Source organism: Oncorhynchus nerka, linkage group LG27, assembly GCF_034236695.1.
Source record: "Oncorhynchus nerka isolate Pitt River linkage group LG27, Oner_Uvic_2.0, whole genome shotgun sequence".
Classification (NCBI taxonomy): domain Eukaryota; kingdom Metazoa; phylum Chordata; class Actinopteri; order Salmoniformes; family Salmonidae; genus Oncorhynchus; species Oncorhynchus nerka.
The window spans coordinates 10366774-10382510 of record NC_088422.1 but is presented as its reverse complement, the minus strand read 5'-3'; the positions used below and the strand labels follow the sequence as shown (position 1 = coordinate 10382510).

Genomic DNA, 15737 nt, shown 5'->3' with positions numbered 1-15737 from the left:
TATGCCGTCATTGTAAATAAGAATTTGTTCTTAACTGACTTGCTTAGTTAAATAAAGGTAAAAATGAAAAAAGTAAGTTTACAAATTCAAATTTAGAGTATTACGGGTACTGGCTACATAAAACTACTAGTTTGATTTTAAAACGGCAGCCCCACGGGGACAGCACAGGATCGAAGGTCAGGATCAGCACTACAGGCTTCTGGTAGCTCATAGTGGAGCGCCAAACCTTAACCTCGCCTCACCTCACAGGTGAATAAGGAGAGTGAGGGAGTTGGGTTTAAGGGGGCGGCGGGGGGCCTGTGCTGGGAGATGTCTAATTGGCGGACTGGGGTGGAGGGTTGAGTGTGGATTGCTCTGGATTTATGCAGGCCTGTTAGCTGTTGGCTAAAGCCTAGAGTGAGCGACCCCTCCCTCCTCCTCCCTCATCCTCCTCTCTCCTCCTCCCACCCTCTCCTCTGCTGACAAGCTGCACTGGAAATGTATGACCCCGGTGTCATACTAAATCTGTCAGGCCGGCCGGTAATTGCTCAGTCCTCGTACTTCGGGTTTTTATATGCTGGAGAAAATTGGTTCTGGCACTTTAATGTTTCCTCCGATTCAGTTGTTGCCAATAGCCCGTTGCAACTAGTTTCATAATAGTTACAAAATGAAGAGGGTGGAACATAGATTTGTTTGCCGGGTCGTATGGCGAACATCGAGTCTTTCACCGGCTCTCGAGAAGGGTGGAAGGAGAAGGATGAGGCAGGAGGATGAGGGAGGAGGATGAGGGAGGAGGACGTGGGAGAAGGACGGAGAGAGAAGAGAGGAGGATGAGGGAGGAGGACGAGGGAGGAGGATGAGGGAGGAGGACGTAGGAGAAGGGAGGAGAGAGAAGAGAGGAGGATGAGGGAGGAGGACGAGGGAGGAGTTTGAGGGAGGAGGACGTGGGAGAAGGGAGGAGAGAGAAGAGAGGAGGATGAGGGAGGAGGACGTGGGAGAAGGATGGAGAGAGAAGAGAGGAGGATGAGGGAGGAGGACGTGGGAGAAGGACGGAGAGAGAAGAGAGGAGGATGAGGGAGGACGTGGGAGAAGGATGGAGAGAGAAGAGAGGAGGATGAGGGAGGAGGACGTGGGAGAATGATGGAGAGAGAAGAGAGGAGGATGAGGGAGGACGTGGGAGAAGGACGGAGAGAGAAGAGAGAAGGAGGACATGGGAGAAGGACTGAGAGAGAAGAGAGGAGGATGAGGGAGGAGGACGTGGGAGAAGGACAGAGAGAGAAGTGAGGAGGATGAGGGAGGAGGACGTGGGATAAGGACGGAGAGAGAAGAGAGGAGGATGAGGGAGGAGGACGTGGGAGAAGGACGGAGAGAGAAGAGAGGAGGATGAGGGAGGAGGACGGAGAGAGAAGAGAGGAGGATGAGGGAGGAGGATCAGTTAGACGGTAGGGGACCAGGATAGTAAGGGTGGTGGGTTAGGCTCTAGTCAACCCTAGAGGAAAACCAGAAAGCCCCATGGCAGATTTTGTAGGTAGAAGAAGAACTCGGACTGGTGTGGAGGAGAGATTTGAGATTCCCTGCTGTTGTTGCATATATAACTGGCAACTTCCGTTCCACTAGTTCCTCAGTGTGTAAACTCTGAGTGGTCATCTCCAGTTCCCCTAGTTCCTCAGTGTGTAAACTCTGAGTGGTCATCTCCAGTTCCACTAGTTCCTAAGTGTGTAAACTCTGAGTGGTCATCTCCAGTTCCCCTAGTTCCTCAGTGTGTAAACTCTGAGTGGTCATCTCCAGTTCCCCTAGTTCCTCCGTAGGCCATTCTACACTGCATTGTTCTAAGCCCCAGGCTAGACTGACCCGGGGCTAGACTGACCCGGGGCTAGATTAGTTCACACAAGCATTTGTTAACCCTGGGCTAACGAGTCACACTTGTCCTCAATGTGTAGGCTTTTGCAACGTTTCTTATTGGACAAATTCAGGAAGTTCCCTCCCCGTCTCAGCTTGTTTTCTTCTGTCTGGTTTCTAGTTAATTGGACGACTTGGGTTGTTGGTTGGTGCCCAGGGTTTGACTGAAGGAGGCTGGCATAGTTGCTAGATTCAAGAAAACCATAGATGCCTCCTGGATGATGATGATATTGCGTAGACCATTCAGACGTATAACTGCTACATAGCTAACAGGGGAGTTGCACAAAACGTTTTAGTAGGTATTCAGACAGCATTTTGTCAATATCTCCATTGTGTTAGTGCTGGCTAGTCTGAATTAGAGTATGTGCGTGGAGCTGAGTGCTGGCTAGTCTGAATTAGAGTATGTGAGTGGAGCTGAGTGCTGGCTAGTCTGAATTAGAGTATGTGAGTGGAGCTGAGTGCTGGCTAGTCTGAATTAGAGTATGTGAGTGGAGCTGAGTGCTGGCTAGTCTGAATTAGAGTATGTGAGTGGAGCTGAGTGCTGGCTAGTCTGAATTAGAGTATGTGAGTGCTGGCTGGAGCGTTGTCCTTCTCGCCCGCTCCAATTTCGCTCCAGTAGCGCTGACTTCATTTAACAAACTCAGGGCGTGCCCGGCCCAGCATGCATTTGTAGTTTACTTGTGTGCTGCAGTAGCGACTTGCTTTAGCAAGAACTCATGGAGTTCACTAAATATTTTCATAAAGAAACTGATAAAATACTCAGGAGCAAAATCAAGGTGACTTACAAAGATGAGGACCAAGAGCAAGAGAGGGAGTGTGGTGATGTAGTGTCCACTACTAAAGAGAGGGAGTGTGGTGATGTAGTGTCCAATACTAAAGAGAGGGAGTGTGGTGATGTAGTGTCCACCATTAAAGAATCATTGTGGAATCTGAAAAGACATGATAGTGTACTTACTACATGCACATCCTAACAGAAAGGAATGAGGTGGGTAGATAACTAAGTGTGTTGTAGCAAAGTATTTATAAAATAAAATAAATCTGACCTCTTAAAAGTTTGGTTAATTTTGGTTATATTATCTATACAATAGACCATCATTGATGTTGGATCAATAGGCCTGATGACATACTACCTCTTTCAAGGATCTTTCTGTTTTGATTGGGTTATTTTGCCTAAAATCCTTTAGGCCTACCTATAGACAAATACAAAAATAACTCTGCATCCCTGACAAGACTGGCAAGAGTTTGCCCGAAGGGTGTTGAGCCTCTCCAGTGGCTCTGTAAGCACAGAGAGGGTATTTTCCTCTGCTGTCCTTCTCTCCAAGCACCGTCGGAGAGCCTGAAGGGTGTTGAGCCTCCCCAGTGGCTCTGTAAGCACAGAGAGGGTATTTTCCTCTGCTGTCCTTCTCTCCAAGCACCGTCGGAGAGCCTGAAGGGTGTTGAGCCTCGCCAGTGGCTCTGTAAGCTCAGAGAGGGTATATTCCGCTGCTGTCCTTCTCTCCAAGCACTGTCGGAGAGCCTGAAGGGTGTTGAGCCTCCCCAGTGGCTCTGTAAGCTCAGAGAGGGTATATTCCGCTGCTGTCCTTCTCTCCAAGCACTGTCGGAGAGCCTGAAGGGTGTTGAGCCTCGCCAGTGGCTCTGTAAGCTCAGAGAGGGTATATTCCGCTGCTGTCCTTCTCTCCAAGCACCGTCGGAGAGCCTGAAGGGTGTTGAGCCTCGCCAGTGGCTCTGTAAGCTCAGAGAGGGTATATTCCGCTGCTGTCCTTCTCTCCAAGCACTGTCGGAGAGCCTGAAGGGTGTTGAGCCTCCCCAGTGGCTCTGTAAGCTCAGAGAGGGTATATTCCTCTGCTGTCCTTCTCTCCAAGCACTGTCGGAGAGCCTGAAGGGTGTTGAGCCTCGCCAGTGGCTCTGTAAGCTCAGAGAGGGTATATTCCGCTGCTGTCCTTCTCTCCAAGCACCGTCGGAGAGCCTGAAGGGTGTTGAGCCTCCCCAGTGGCTCTGTAAGCACAGAGAGGTTATATTCCCCTGCTGTCCTTCTCTCCAAGCACCGTCGGAGAGACTGAAGGGTGTTGAGCCTCGCCAGTGGCTCTGTAAGCTCAGAGAGGGTATATTCCGCTGCTGTCCTTCTCTCCAAGCACCGTCGGAGAGCCTGAAGGGTGTTGAGCCTCCCCAGTGGCTCTGTAAGCTCAGAGAGGGTATATTCCGCTGCTGTCCTTCTCTCCAAGCACCGTCGGAGAGCCTGAAGGGTGTTGAGCCTCCCCAGTGGCTCTGTAAGCTCAGAGAGGGTATATTCCTCTGCTGTCCTTCTCTCCAAGCACCGCCGGAGAGCCTGAAGGGTGTTGAGCCTCGCCAGTGGCTCTGTAAGCTCAGAGAGGGTATTTTCCGCTGCTGTCCTTCTCTCCAAGCACCGTCGGAGAGCCTGAAGGGTGTTGAGCCTCGCCAGTGGCTCTGTAAGCTCAGAGAGGGTATATTCCACTGCTGTCCTTCTCTCCAAGCACCGTCGGAGAGCCTGAAGGGTGTTGAGCCTCGCCAGTGGCTCTGTAAGCACAGAGAGGGTATATTCCTCTGCTGTCCTTCTCTCCAAGCACCGTCGGAGAGCCTGAATGGTGTTGAGCCTCGCCAGTGGCTCTGTAAGCTCAGAGAGGGTATATTCCTCTGCTGTCCTTCTCTCCAAGCACCGTCGGAGAACCTGAAGGGTGTTGAGCCTCGCCAGTGGCTCTGTAAGCACAGAGAGGGTATATTCCTCTGCTGTCCTTCTCTCCAAGCACCGTCGGAGAGCCTGAATGGTGTTGAGCCTCGCCAGTGGCTCTGTAAGCTCAGAGAGGGTATATTCCTCTGCTGTCCTTCTCTCCAAGCACCGTCGGAGAGCCTGAAGGGTGTTGAGCCTCGCCAGTGGCTCTGTAAGCTCAGAGAGGGTATATTCCGCTGCTGTCCTTCTCTCCAAGCACCGTCGGAGAGCCTGAAGTCACGGACTCTGGCCAAACTCATGTTTCTAAAAGTGAATTCAAAGGCCTAATAATTCTAAGTAAGTCACAGCCTTTATGCGCAATTTATAGACTATAATAATTGAATACAACTAAATGTTGTTTAAATGCTGAACACTTAATGTTTATGGCAGCCTAGTGTGTCACACTCGCAAATGCTTCACAATGTATTTCTTTGTAGGCTCTAGCCTTGAAATGATTTCAATAATAGGCTAATAATAATATAGCCTAAATAATTCATTGTTGTTCCTTCTTAGGCTACGTGTCTGGCTCCTGACCTATTTACACTGTTTATATGCTGTTTAATATGACATTTAATATGACATATTTGAAATGATGTGTGCTTCCATCTTTTCATGTTGTTTATTCAAATAATTTTCATTCAAATCATATGGTTTGGTTTCAATACTTCTAAACCAAAATGGTAGATCCAGGTAGTCACAACAATAGATGTGTTGGTTAAATTGGGATTTTAATGAATGGAACGGCAGTTTTTTCCCCCTGTGAGTGTGGAGCGGTTGGAAAGGAAACGTAGAGGATGAGCTGTTGGAAAGGAAATGTAGAGGATGAGTGGTTGGAAAGGAAACGTAGAGGATGAGTGGTTGGAAAGGAAACGTAGAGGATGAGTGGTTGGAAAGGAAACGTAGAGGATGAGTGGTTGGAAAGGAAACGTAGAGGATGAGCTGTTGGAAAGGAAATGTAGAGGATGAGCGGTTGGAAAGGAAACGTAGAGGATGAGTGGTAGGAAAGGAAACGTAGAGGATGAGTGGTAGGAAAGGAAACGTAGAGGATGAGCGGTTGGAAAGGAAACGTAGAGGATGAGTGGTAGGAAAGGAAACGTAGAGGATGAGCGGTTGGAAAGGAAACGTAGAGGATGAGGGGTTGGAAAGGAAACGTAGAGGATGAGTGGTAGGAAAGGAAACGTAGAGGATGAGGGGTTGGAAAGGAAACGTAGAGGATGAGTGGTTGGAGAAACGTAGAGGATGAGTGGTAGGAAAGGAAATGTAGAGGATGAGTGGTAGGAAAGGAAATGTAGAGGATGAGCGGTTGGAAAGGAAATGTAGAGGATGAGCGGTTGGAGAAACGTAGAGGATGAGTGGTAGGAAAGGAAACTTAGAGGATGAGCGGTAGGAAAGTAAATGTAGAGGATGAGTGGTAGGAAAGGAAACGTAGAGGATGAGTGGTAGGAAAGGAAACGTAGAGGATGAGTGGTAGGAAAGGAAACGTAGAGGATGAGCGGTTGGAGAAACGTAGAGGATGAGCGGTTGGAGAAACGTAGAGGATGAGCGGTTGGAGAAACGTAGAGGATGAGCGGTTGGAGAAACGTAGATGATGAGTGGTAGGAAAGGAAACGTAGAGGATGAGCGGTTGGAGAAACGTAGAGGATGAGTGGTAGGAAAGGAAACGTAGAGGATGAGTGGTTGGAAAGGAAACGTAGAGGATGAGCGGTTGGAGAAACGTAGAGGATGAGCGGTTGGAAAGGAAATGTAGAGGATGATTGGTAGGAAAGGTAATGTAGAGGATGAGCGGTTGGAGAAACGTAGAGGATGAGCGGTTGGAGAAACGTAGAGGATGAGCAGGATTTCCGACTCCTCATCTCTGCTCAAATGCTCTGGTCTGAATACATGAGTGCACATGCGCTTGATTAGATGTTTTGTTTGCAAACCTTTTTGTTTTTAGACATGGTACATTCAATGGGACCTGAATGTTTTCACGTACATGGTGTGTGAGATATCTCCATCTTCCACCTTATTGATTTGCTGTAAGGGACATACAGACTGAAATTAATTCCTGCTGGTTCTGTGTTTTTCATCATTATAAGTTGTGAAACACAATTAAATGTGACTCGTGATATGTTCTGTCTCGTAAACAACGCTTTGTTTTTTTTCTTCGGTGTGACTAGTGTGGGTGTGGGGCGTTAGAGAATGAGAGGTTTGGATCCACCCGTCTACATAAAGCATCTCAGTTTAGCCTCTTAGCTCATAATGAATAAGAATACATGGACATGGTGGTACCTGATCCTAGATCAGCATTCCTACTCAGAGAGACTTCCTGAATACTGGCCCTGAGGTTACCGTGATGACAGATGACTGTAATGCGGAGTTATGGTCTGGTCTGATACAGCTCTATTTTTGTTTCATCAGACCAGAGGACATTTCTCCAAAATGTACGATCTTTGTCCCCATGTGCAGTTGCAAACCGTAGTCTGGCTTTTTTATGGCGGTTTTGGAGCAGTGGCTTCTTCCTTGCTGAGCGGCCTTTCAGGTTATGTCGATATAGGACTTGTTTTACTGCGGATATAGATCCTTTTGTACCTGTTTCCTCCCGCATCTTCACAAGGTCCTTTGCTGTTGTTCTGGGATTGATTTGTACTTTTCGCACCATCGTATGTTCATCTCTAGGAGACAGAACGTGTCGACTTCCTGAGCGGTATGACAGCTGCGTGGTCCCATGGTGTTCATACTTGTGTACTATTGTTTGTACAGATGAACGCGGTACTTTCAGGCGTTTGGAAATTGCTCCCAAGGATGAACCAGACTTGTGGAAGTCTACAATTTTTTTCTGAGGATTTCTTTTGATTTTCCCATGATGTCAAGCAAAGAGGCACAGAGTTTGAAGGTAGGCCTTGAAATACATCCGCAGATACACCTCCAATTGACTCAATTAGCCTATCAGAAGCTTCTAAAGCCATGACATCATTTTCTGGAATTTTCCAAGCTGTTTAAAGGCACAGTCAACTTAGTGTATGTAAACTTCTGACCCACTGGAATTTTGATACGTTGAATTATAAATCAAATAATCTGTCTGTAAACAATTGTTGGAAAAATTACTTGCGTCATGCACAAAGTAGTGGTCCTAACCGACTTGCCAAAACTATAGTTTGTTGACAAGAAATGTGTGGAGTGGTTGAAAAACGAGTTTTAATGACTCCAACCTAAGTGTATGTAAACTTCAGACTTCAACTGTATTTGAGAGTTTATTGTATAGATGAGGTGAATATATTGATGAGAGGTTAATATATTAATGAGAGGAAAGGGCCTTCTCAAACTGTTTACACAAAGTTGGAAGCACAGAATCGTCTATAATGTCTTGTATGCTGTAGCATTAATATTTCACTTCACTGGAACTAAGGGGCCTAGCCCAAATCATGAAAAACCATGAAAAACAGCACCAGAGCATTATGCCAACTCCACCAAACTTTACAGTTGGCACTATACATTGGGGCAGGTAGCGTTCTCATGGCATCCGCGAAACCCAGATCCGTCCGTCGGCCTGCCAGATGGTGAAGCTTATGGTGATCTTAGGCTTGTGTGCAGCTGCTTGGCCATGGAAACCCGTTTTATGAAGCTACCGACAAACAGTTATTGTGCTGACGTTGCTTCCAGAGGCAGTTTGGAACACGGGACGTGAATGTTGCAACTGAGGATAGACGTGCTACTCTCTTCAGCACTCAGTGTTCCCATTTTGTGAGCTTGTGTGGCCTACCACTTTGCGGCTGAGCCGTTGTTGCTCCAAGACATTTCCACTTTACAGTAACTGCACTAACAGTTGACCTTGGCAGCTATAGCAGGGCAGAAATTTGACGAACTGACTTGTTGGAAAGGTGGTATCGATCCTCCACCACATTTGACTTGTTGGGAAGGTGACACTGATCCTCCACCAAATTTCACAGTGGGTGTGAAACACTGTGGCTTGTAGGCCTCTCCAGGGCTCGCGCCCACTGTGACATTTGGTGGAGGATCAGTGATGATCTGGGGGGTGCTTCAGCAAGGCAGGAATCGGGAAGATTTGTTTTTGTGAAGGACACATGAATCAAGCCACGTACAAGGTTGTCCTGGAAGAAAACTTGCTTCCTTCTGCTCTGACAATGTTCCCCAACTCTGAGGATAGTTTTTTTCCAGCAGGACAATGCTCCATACCACACAGCCTGGTCAATCAATGTGTGGATGGAGCACCACCAGATCAAGACCCTGTCATGGACAGCCCAATCTCCAGACCTGAACCCCATTGAAAACCTCTGGAATGTGATCAAGAAGAATATGTATGGTCACAAGCCATCAAACAAAGCCGAGCTGCTTCAATCACCCAACATCAATGTGAAAGACTGGTGGAGAGCATGTCAAGACGCATGAAAGCTGTGATTGAAAATCAGCGTTATTCCACCAAATATTGAGTTAAAACATTAGTATTGTGTTGTTTAAAAATGAATATAAACTTATTTTCATTGCATTATTCGGGGTCTGACAACAGTGCATATTTTTGGTTATTTTGACCGGTTGTCATTTTCTGCAAAGAAATACTCTAAATGACTGTAACGCTCGTCTGTGTTGGAAGAAGAGGAGGACCAATGTGCAGCGTGGTAAGTGTCCATATTGATAATTTATTATCATGAACACAAAAACAAGATAACGAGGACGAACGAAACAAAACAGTCCTGTACGGTGAATACACTAAACAGTCCTGTACGGTGAATAGACTAAACAGTCCTGTACGGTGAATACACAAAACAGTCCTGTACGGTGAATACACTAAACAGTCCTGTACGGTGAATAGACTAAACAGTCCTGTACGGTGAATACACTAAACAGTCCTGTACGGTGAATACACTAAACAGTCCTGTACGGTGAATAGACTAAACAGTCCTGTACGGTGAATACACTAAACAGTCCTGTACGGTGAATAGACTAAACAGTCCTGTACGGTGAATACACTAAACAGTCCTGTACGGTGAATACACTAAACAGTCCTGTACGGTGAATACACAAAACAGTCCTGTACGGTGAATACACTAAACAGTCCTGTACGGTGAATAGACTAAACAGTCCTGTACGGTGAATACACTAAACAGTCCTGTACGGTGAATACACTAAACAGTCCTGTACGGTGATTACACAAAACAGTCCTGTACGGTGAATAGACTAAACAGTCCTGTACGGTGAATACACAAAACAGTCCTGTACGGTGAATACACAAAACAGTCCTGTACGGTGAATACACTAAACAGTCCTGTACGGTGAATACACAAAACAGTCCTGTACGGTGAATACACTAAACAGTCCTGTACGGTGAATACACAAAACAGTCCTGTACGGTGAATACACAAAACAGTCCTGTACGGTGAATACACAAAACAGAAAACAATCACCCACCAAACACAGGTGGGAAAAGGCTGCCTAAGTATGATTCTCAATCAGAGACAACTAACGAGACCTGCCTCTGATTGAGAACCATACCAGGCCAAACACAAAAACACCACATAGAAAAAGAAACATAGACAACTCACCCAACTCACGCCCTGACCATACTAAAACAAAGACATAACAAAAGAACTAAGGTCAGAACGTGACAATGACAATATTTTTTATCTGGAATTCGAGAGAAATGCTGTCAGTAGTTTAAAGAATAAAACAACTTTTTTTTTTACACAAACCCTTACCTATAAATAGTAAATCCAGAGAATCTGGTAATTTTGCAGTGGTCTCTTCATTTTTTTCCCAGCTGTATTTATTAATCGCTCATCTACAGTGGGAAGAACAAGTATTTGATACACTGCCGATTTTGCAGGTTTTCCTACTTACAAAGCATGTAGAGGTCTGTAATTTTTTTCATAGGTACACTTCAACTGTGAGAGACGGAATCTAAAACAAAAATCCAGAAAATCACATTGTATGATTTTTAAGTAATTAATTTGCATTTTACTGCATGACATAAGTATTTGATCACCTACCAACCAGTAAGAATTCCGGCTCTCACAGACCTGTTAGTTTTTCTTTAAGAAGCCCTCCTGTTCTCCACTCATTACCTGTATTAACTATACCTGTTTGAACTTGTTACCTGTATAAAAGATACCTGTCCACACACTCAATCAAACAGATTCCAACCTCTCCACAATGGCCAAGACAAGAGAGCTGTGTAAGGACATCAGGGATAATCAGGGATAAAATCTATATATAAACCTCATCTATATATGAACCTCATCTATATATTAACCTCATCTATATATTTTCCTCATCTATATATGAACCTCATCTATATATTTTCCTCATCTATATATTAACCTCTCATCTATATATTAACCTCATCTATATATTTACCTCATCTATATATTAACCTGATCTATATACAGTATTTACCTCATCTATATATTAACCTCATCTATATATTAATGTAATCTATATATTAACCTCATCGATATATTTACCTAATTTATAAATTAACCTGTCATCTATATATTAACCTCATCTATATATTTATCTAATCTATAAATTAACCTGATCTATATACAGTATTTACCTCATCTATATATTAACATCATCTATATAGTAATCTCATCTATATATTAACCTCATCTATATATTAACCTGATCTATATACAGTATTTACCTCATCTATATATTAACCTCATCTATATATTTACCTCATCTATATATTAACCTCATCTATATATTAACCTCATCTATATATTAACCTCATCTATATATTTACCTCAACTATAAATGAACCTCATCTATATATTGACCTCTCATCTATATATTAACCTCATCTATATATTAATCTCTCATCTATATATAAACCTCATCTATATATTAACCTCATCTATATATTAATCTCTCATCTATATATTAACCTCATTTATATAGTAACCTCTCATATAGCCCAGTTCTATAGCCCAGCCCCTATCATACAGCCTAGTCCCAGTCATATAGCTCCAGCACTATACCTAGTTAGATAACTAGCCAGTTCTCTTGCTTTCCTAGTTCTCTGTGAATTGACAAGGGCCCATAAGGCATTCGGGTGCTATTTGAATGATGCCACAAATAAGAGGACTGTAATATCATAACAGATAACATATTGTCTGTAAAGAAAAACTGATCAATAACCACAAAGGCTCATGAATGACATGTAACGTAATTTATGCTCTATGGAGACAAACAATATGTCTCCATAGAGCAAACAAGTAGATGTCTGGAGGAAAATGTATGTTTTAAAGTAAGTTTTCTGCAATTCTACACATTTGCAATGGGGTGTAGAGAAATTGTTGCAGTTAGCTGACATGGCTAATTGTGACTGACATAACAAGAGAGAAACTGCAGATGCACAACCACATTTCGAAAATGCACCTTTTTGTATTCTACTATTCTAACTGTCAGGATTAATTTGAGCCCCAAATGATTTACTAAGAATTAAAATAAATAGAAACAACATTTATTTATTGATACATTTTTTTTTGGTTGAAGACTTAGTTTTTGGAAATTGATCTGGGGGGGGGGGGGTATGCGGGCCACCAGTTTTCCATCCCTGCTCTATATCCTGGTGCTTAATAAAATGAGTAATAATGTGCAGTCATAAAAATGCAATTTTCCTCCGACAGGGATGACAGACTGCAGAAGTATGTTACATAGTGCGTAGGGGGCCATTTAGGACTCACACCTTATATGGTCGTAAGTAGAGAACACAGAGATAATCGTCAAGTAGCTATGAAATGGTCCTGTGTGAATCACATGGTAGAGCATGGTGATAGCAACACCAGGGTTGCAGGTTCGATTCCCGCTGGGGCCACCGATGTGAAAATGTACATCCTAACTGTTGTAAGTCGCTTTGGATAAATAAATAAAACATCTGATAGATGACATATAAGAGATGTTTCATATTTTAAAAAGGTTTGGTGTCTTTTACAAATCATGTTAAGAATTTATCCCAAATCAAGAGCTATTAAGTAACTATAGCGGTTTATGTACATTGTTCGACATGAGCCTCTTAATGGCCTGAAAAACATAATCCTGTGTAATAATCCTACATTTTCACTTAACCATTTTTTATGTTTCTTGAATATTACAAATGGGCTGGTCAGCCATAACGTGTTTATTACATGTAAATCAATGTAACGTTGATGTCATTCTTGAATTAAGATCATGAATAGTGTTCCCTAACGAGTGTTCCCTAACGAGTGTTCCCTAACGAGTGTTCCCTAACGAGTGTTTCCTAACGAGTGTTCCCTAACGAGTGTTTCCTTACGAGTGTTCCCTAACGAGTGTTCCCTAACGAGTGTTTCCTAACGAGTGTTCCCTATCGAGTGTTCCCTAACGAGTGTTCCCTAACGAGTGTTTCCTTACGAGTGTTCCCTAACGAGTGTTCCCTAACGAGTGTTCCCTAACGAGTGTTCCCTATCGAGTGTTTCCTAACGAGTGTTTCCTAACGAGTGTTCCCTAACGAGTGTTCCCTAACGAGTGTTCCCTAACGAGTGTTTCCTAACGAGTGTTCCCTAACGAGTGTTTCCTTACGAGTGTTCCCTAACGAGTGTTCCCTAACGAGTGTTTCCTAACGAGTGTTCCCTAACGAGTGTTCCCTAACGAGTGTTTCCTAACGAGTGTTCAATTTTCATTCATGTAAGTCTAAGGGCTCCATTTTACACTCAGTGCAGCCGGCGCAGTTTGCGAAAACCCTGTAAGATTTCAAATAGAAAGGGGTAAGCGGCTGTCATTCAAAAATGGAACACTGCAGCTTGATTTGTAAAGAGCACGGTTGCTTCACCATAGACTGCATCTGCTTTAAGAGGACTGAGATGTTAAACCTAATAGTCTCTATTTAAATTGACAAGAACGTATGGTCCCAATATAAACCTCTACCTACAATATTGACCAACGTTTTTATTTGCTAATAATGAATTATTGATATCTTTACATTTTCTGAAACAAAATACTCTGCTACCACTCTGTCATAGAATTGATTGTTTGTTTGTTGACTTTTGCAGAATGAGCTGTTTTTGACGTTACATAAAAGATTCAATAATGCAGGCAATGAGGTTCTCAGTGCCGAGTGTGAATCTGAAATGACATCCTATTCCGCTATGAGCCCTGTCTTAAAGTAGTGCGCTATATAGGGAATATGGTGCCGACCACCAGGTGGAGAGTGCTATGGTTAGTTAGGGTAAGGGGTATGGGTTAGGGTAAGGGTAAGGGTAAGGGTATGGGTATGGGTTAGGGTCAGGGTTAGGGTTAGGGTTAGGGTAAGGGTTAGGGTAAGGGTAAGGGTAAGGGTTAGGGTAAGGGTAAGGGTTAGGGTAAGGGTTAGGGTAAGGGTAAGGGTTAGGGTTAGGGTAAGGGTAAGGTTAAGGGTAAGGGTTAGGGTAAGGGTTAGGGTTAGGGTAGGGGTAAGGGTTAGGGTAAGGTTAAGGGTAAGGGTAAGGGTAAGGGTTAGGGTTAGGGTGAGGGTGAGGGTAAGGGTAAGGGTGAGGGTGTGGGTAAGGGTTAGGGTGAGAGTTAGGGTAAGGGTGAGGGTAAGGGTAAGGGTCAGGGTGAGAGTGAGGGTTAGGGTGAGGGTTAGGGTAAGGGTAAGGGTTAGGGTAAGAAGTAGAGCTGAGCAATTAACCAACTTCAGTTCAATTATTATTAATTACATTTTGTTCAGTATTTTCTTCTGTAAGCTCAATGCTGTACAAGTCAGTTGTACAACTGAATGAATTCAACTGAAATGTGTCTTCCTCATTTAACCCAAACCCTCTGAATCAGAGAGGTGCGGGAGGCTGCCTTAACTTACATCCACGTCTTCGGCGCCCGGGGAACGTTAACTGCCTTGCTCAGGGGCAAAACGACTGATTTTTACCTTGTCAGCTCGGGGATTCGATCCAGCAACCTTTCAGTTACTGGCCCAACGCTCTAACCACTAGGCTACCTGCCGCCTCTACACTCTAACCACTAGGCTACCTGCCACCTCTACACTCTAACCACTAGGCTACCTGCCGTCTCTACACTCTAACCACTAGGCTACCTGCCGCCTCTACACTCTAACCACTAGGCTACCTGCCACCTCTACACTCTAACCACTAGTGGCAGAAGAAAGCGTGATCAAGAGAGGATACATAGAGATACGTTTCTTTGTGGTATCTCTACCTGAAAATACATGATCTAAGTGATTGACAGTTGGTATTCAGCAGTCATGATCTAAGTGATTGACAGTTGGTATTCAGCAGTCATGATCTAAGTGATTGACAGTTGGTATTCAGCAGTCATGATCTAAGTGATTGACAGTTGGTATTCAGCAGTCATGATCGAAGTGATTGACAGTTGGTATTCAGCAGTCATGATCTAAGTGATTGACAGTTGGTATTCAGCAGTCATAAAAGTATATTTGATTTACTTTGAGAACGACTAAAATAGTGATTTTGTCAGACAGCTTAGTCAGCAGCTCTGTAAAGATTAGATGATAATTTGGATTGAAATAATAAGATAAAATCTATACAGTTGAGATTATTAAATATAAAAGCATTAAACCTCTTTCTAAAAGCTTCACTTATTCCACCCTTTTATGGTTCTCCAGTAGATTACTAAGAAAAGCTTAAAAATGGCCTTTTTGCCTTTGTGCAGATTGCCATGTCTCATTTTTTTTTGATTAATTGAAAATGGAACATTTTTCAACGTATCTCTCTTTTTCAAACAAGCGTTGCAGAGCCGGCTACAATTTAAATGTCATCGCCCCAAGGAGACAGAACCACCTTAAAACAAATATTGTGGCTGAACTGAAAAAGACCTGTATTTATGGAAAATGTGTTTGAAAGGTATATTTTGTTTTTAAATTATATTGTAAATTGGAATGGTTATGTCTTGTATGGATTTGTCAGAATTGTACAGGAAGGTCTTCTCAATCCAAGAGTACAACCAATTGATTACAGCATTACCCCAAAAGTGGAGGAGGCAGGTGGCAGCGGGAGGAGGAAGGGAACTGGTCTGTCTGCCCAATATAAAGGATCAAAACTGGCAGAGGAATAAAAATAGCATAAATAGGAAAGTATACCAGTTTCATTTGAGGACCAGGATGTTGACAGCTGTGCCATACAGATTGTAAAATAGTTGAGAATAGATTTTTGATGTACTGATTCCA

General features: G+C 43.6%; 1 protein-coding gene across 1 annotated transcript in view; it reads left to right on the top strand.

Annotated features, from left to right (window-relative positions):
• The window catches only part of si:dkey-215k6.1 (transmembrane protein 132C), a 545552-nt gene that overhangs the window by 276366 nt on the left and 253449 nt on the right, over positions 1-15737 (top strand). The gene's annotated exons all lie outside the window — the stretch shown is intronic.